Genomic DNA, 5,118 nt, shown 5'->3' with positions numbered 1-5,118 from the left:
CCAGGCGGTCTCTGAACCCGCGGGCTCAGGCAATCCACTCACCTCAGCCTCCCAAAGGCGAGGGATTACAGGTTGAGCCACCAAGCCCGGCCCATTTTAGCCTTTTTAAGACCTAAAAAGACATGATTTTTGTTTAGTAAACAAAACAAACAACTCAGCATAAACCTAGCAAATAGTAAACTCCTAACAATTTTTAGTTGTTATAGAGAGTAAAAAACAATCAACTTAATTTTGTCAGATATATTTATTAATTTGATGGGATAAAACTACATTTTTGAAAGTCTTTTAGTTTATAGCTAAAAGGGAGGGAAAAGAACTAAACAAACACATAAAATATTCCTTTGGAAAGATAAGCTTCCAGTTTCACTTGATTCAGAAAACCCATGTTGTATTTCCAGTAATGATGAGTCAAGAAATGGAGATAAAATTCAAATACTGTGATAATTGTTTAAACATTGTAAAGTTTAATAGGGCCTGGTGGCTCATGCCTGTAATCCCAGCACTTTGGGAGGCCAAGGTAAGAGGATTTTCTGAGCCCACGGGTTTGAGACCAGCCTGGGCAACTTGGGGAGACCTCATCTCTACAATAAATCAAATATGTAGCCACTGCACTCCAGTCTGGGCGACAGAGTGAGACTCCAACTCAAAAAAAAAAAAAGTAGCTGGGCGTGGTGGCATCTGCCTGTAAATTCCAGCTTATTGGAAGGCTGAGGTGGAAGGATCGCCAGAGCCCAGCAGGTTGAGGCTATGGTAGCCATAAGCCTGCCTGCCACTGCACTCCAGCCTGGACGACAGAGTGAGACTCCAAATCAAAAAAAAAAAAAGGTGATTTCACTTGCCACAAATTGGGCATCTCAGTGCAGTGAAGGGGGGAAATGGTTTGTGTAGTTTATGCAGGGAGAAAAGGTAAACTAAAATTCTGTTGCGTCATTCATCTGGAGATCTTCTGCAATGCTTCACCATTTGATGTTTTGGATGAAGTGAACAAAACTAATTTTCCTTCTTGCTTGTGCCATACCAAATATCAGTTTGGGGGTATTTGGAAGAAGTTGATAAGGCTGCAGAGTTTGAGCTGTTTTTCACATGAAGCCACTTTTATAATGAAAAGATTTAACTTGGCCGAGTGCAGTGGCTCAAACCTGTAATCCCAGCACTTTGGGAGGCCAAGGAAAGAAAATTGCTTGAGACTAGGGGTTCCAGACCAGCCTGGGCAACTTGGTGAGACCCCTGTCTACAATAAATGAAAAAGATAAGCCGGGCATGGTAATCCCAGTTACTTGGAAGGCTGAGGCAGAAGGATCCCCTGAGCCTAGCAGGTTGAGGCTGAGGTGGCCCGTGCTCCAGCCCGGGTGACAGAGTGAGACTCTGACTCAAAAACAAAAAAAGATTCAACTTTTCTTTTTTTTTTTTGAGTAGGAGTCTCTGACTCAAAAAAAAGAGATTCAACTTTTTTTTTGAGTCAGAGTCTCTAATTCAAAAAAAATTCAACTTTTCCTTTTTTTGTTTTGAGTAGGGGTCTCACACTGTCGCCTGGGCTGGAGTGCAGTGGCACGCTCACGGCCACCATAGCTTCGACCTGCTCAGTTCAGGGGATCCTTCCGCCTCAGCCTTCCGAGTAGCTGGAACCACAGGTGCGTGCCACCAAGCCTGGCTAATTTTTTGATTTATTGTTGAGATGGGGCCAGGTGCGGTGGCTCATGCCTATAATCCCAGCAGTTTGGGAGGCCAACGAGAAAGGATTTCCTGAGCCCACCAATTCAAGACCAGCCTGGGCAACTTGATGAGACCTCCTCTCTACAATAAATCAAAAAATTAGCCTGGTGTGGTGGCGCATGACTGTAGTTCCAGCTACTTGGAAGGCTGAGGCAGAAGGATTGTCTGAGCCCAGCATTTCGAGACTGTGGTGGCTCTGAGTGTGCCACTGCACTCTATCCTGGCAACAGAGTGAGACTTCAACTCAAAAAGAAAAAAAAAATATTGTAGAGACAAGGTCTCGCCATGTTGCCCAGGCGAGTCTCCAACCCTGGACTCAGGCAGTCCTCTCGCTTCTGCCTCCCAAAATGCTGGGATTACAGGCGTGAGCCACCATGCCCAGTAGAGAAGATTCAACTTTTCTAACCCACTCATGACTCACAAGTTTATTTTTTCTAATTGATGGTAATATGCACCAGGCTCGGTGGCTCAGCCTGTAATCCTGCACCTTGGGAGGTTGAGGTGAGTGGATTGCCCGAGCCCGCGGGTTCGAGACCCGCCTGGGCAACTTGGCGAGACCTCATCTCTACAATAAATCAAAAAATTAGCCGAGCATGGTAGCGCGCGCCTGTAGTTCCATCTACTTGGAAGCCTGAGGCGGAAGGATCGCCGGAACCCAGCAGGTCAAGGCTGCGGTGGCCGGGAGTGGCCACTGCACTCCAGTCTGGGCAACAGAGTGAGACTCCAACTCAAAAAAAAGATGGTAATATGCTGAACCTGAAACCAACAGAGAAAAATAAGAACAGTGATTTTGTTTTCCAGTAAAAGTACTCAGACCCAATTGAACATATGGTAGTGGAAATAAATCTCTGTGTACGGTAGAATCATAAATCTTGAAGAATCATATAACCCATCACACACCACTGCTCACACTATGTTAAATATATACATAGCAGGTCAGGCATGGTGGATCACGCCTATAATCCCAGCACTTTGGGAGGTGAAGGCCAGAATATTGCCTGAGCTCAGGGGTTTGAGATCAGCCTGAGCAACATGGGGAAACCTCGTCTCTACAATAAATCAAAAATTAGCTGGAAGTGGTAGCATGAGCCTGTAGGTCTGGCTACTTGGAAGGCTGAAGCAGAAGGATCACTGAGCCCAGCAGGTCGAGTTTGCGGTGGCTGTGAGCATGCCACTGCACTCCACCCTGTGCAACAGAATGAGACTCCGACTCAAAAAAAAGAGAGAAATATAACAAATTAATTGCATTTATAAAAATAAATTATTGTTGAGTGCAGTGGCTCACGCCTATAATCCCAGCACTTTGGAAGGCTGAGGTGAGAGGATTGCCTGAGCTCACGGGTTCAAGACCAGCCTGGGCAACTTGGCAAGACCTCATCTCCACAATAAAAATCAAAAAATTAGTTTGGCATGGTGGAGCATGCCTGTAGTTCCAGCTACTTGAAAGGCTGAAGCGGAAGGATCACCTGAGCCCAGCAGGTAGAGGCTGCAGTGACCCTGAGTGTGCCTCTGCACTCTAGTCTGGGCAACAGAGAGAGACTCCAACCAAAAAAAATAAATAAATAACAAATTATTTCACACTTTTTAACTTTCTTTTATTTTTTGTCAGAGTCCCACCCTTTCACCTAGGCTAGAGTACAATGGTAGCCACTGCAGCCTTGACCTACTGGGCTCAGGCGATCGATCCTTCTACTTCAGCCTTCCAAGTAGCTGGAATCACAGGCATGCACCACCATGCCTGGTTAATTATTTTCTTCATTTACTGTAGAGATGAGAGCTTGTCAAGTTGCCTAGGCTGGTCTCGAACCCCTGTGCTCAGGCAATCCTCTCTCCTCAGCCTCTCAAAGTGCTGGGATTACAGGCTTGAACCACTGTGCCTGGCTTTTACTTTCATACAAATAGTTTCCTCTTCCTGGAATGACTTTTCCTTTTAATTGTTTTACCTTCTCCAGGACCTTTCCTTTGAATTGTTTTACTTTCTCCAGGACATCCTAATCTCAGCCTTTCCTGATCTCCTCACTATCAGTTTGAGCAATTTTGTCTCTGTGGCTGAAAGACCTGCACACTGTTTCCTTTACACAAATTATCACATTTTATTCATTTATTTATTTGAGTCGGAGTTTATTTATTTATTTGAGGGGAGTCTTACTCTGTAGCCCAGGCTGAAGTGCAGTGGAACGCTGCTCACTGCTCACAGCCACTGCAGCCTAGACCTGCTGGGCTCAGGTGATCTTTCCATTTCAGCCTTCCAAGTAGCTGTAACTACAGGCACTAAAGGCATGTGCCACCATGCCCGGCTAATTTTTTGATTTATTGTAGAGATGAGGTCTTGCCAAGTTGAACTGGTGAGCTCAGGCAATCCTCTTACTTTGGCTTCCCAAAGTGCGGGATTATAGGTGTGAGACTCTGAGCCCAGCCTATTTATTTACTTATTTTTTAGTCGAGTCTCACTGTCACCCAGGTTGGAGTGCAGTGGCATGCTGGTGGCCACTGCAGCCAGACCTGCTGAACTCAGGCTATCCTACCACTGCAACCTTCTAAGAAACTGGAACCACAGGCATACACCCACCACTCCCAGCTAATTTTTTTGATTTATTGTAAAGACGAGGTCTCACCAAGTTGCCCAGGCTGGTCTCAAATCCTGGGCAGAGGCATTCCTCTCGCCTTGGCCTCCCAAAGTACTGGGATTACAGGCATGAGCCATCATGGGTGGCCTATCACATTTTTTTTTTATAATCAATATTTTTTTATTATGAAATTGTGGGGTACATATTATGATATTATGATACTGTGGGGTATTAGGTATACAAATATGCTTTGTTCAGGCACCCTTGCTGATAAGAGGTGTCTCCCCACATTTTTTTTTTTTGAGTAGGAGTCTCACTCCGTCACCCTGACTGGAGTGCAGTGGCATGCTCACGACCACCGCAGCTCAGTTGTTCCTTCCGCCTCAGCCTTCCAAGTGGTTGGAACTATGTGTGGCATGTGCCACCATGCCCAGCTAATTTTTTGATTTATCGTAGAGCAGTCCTCTCGCCTTCCATAGTGCTGGGATCACAGGCGTGAGCCATCACACCTGGTTCTATCACATACTTTTAATTTGCTAATCTCATTCTCCCAAATATTGGTAACTGAAAACAGTAAAACCTACTGTTGTTTATTTCTGTGTCCCCATTTGCATAGTATAGTCTGCTATAAGTAAGTGTTCAATAAATATTTTCAAAATGAATGAATAACAAGTCTTTCTTCTACCAGCCCAGCAATGGGAGCTAACATCCCCCCAAGTTCCAAGCTATTCGTTGAAAGAAAAGCAAGTTATTATTGGTCAGAATCTTCCTTAATTCAATATTTTTTCTTTTTTTTTTGAGTTGGAGTCTCACTCTGTCGCCCAGACTGGAGTGCAGT

The sequence above is a fragment of the Carlito syrichta genome, unplaced genomic scaffold (genome assembly GCF_000164805.1).
Source record: "Carlito syrichta isolate Samal-C Ts95f unplaced genomic scaffold, Tarsius_syrichta-2.0.1 Scaffold307639, whole genome shotgun sequence".
In the NCBI taxonomy this organism is placed as follows: Eukaryota; Metazoa; Chordata; class Mammalia; order Primates; family Tarsiidae; genus Carlito; species Carlito syrichta.
Note: the sequence above shows the minus strand (reverse complement) of the source record.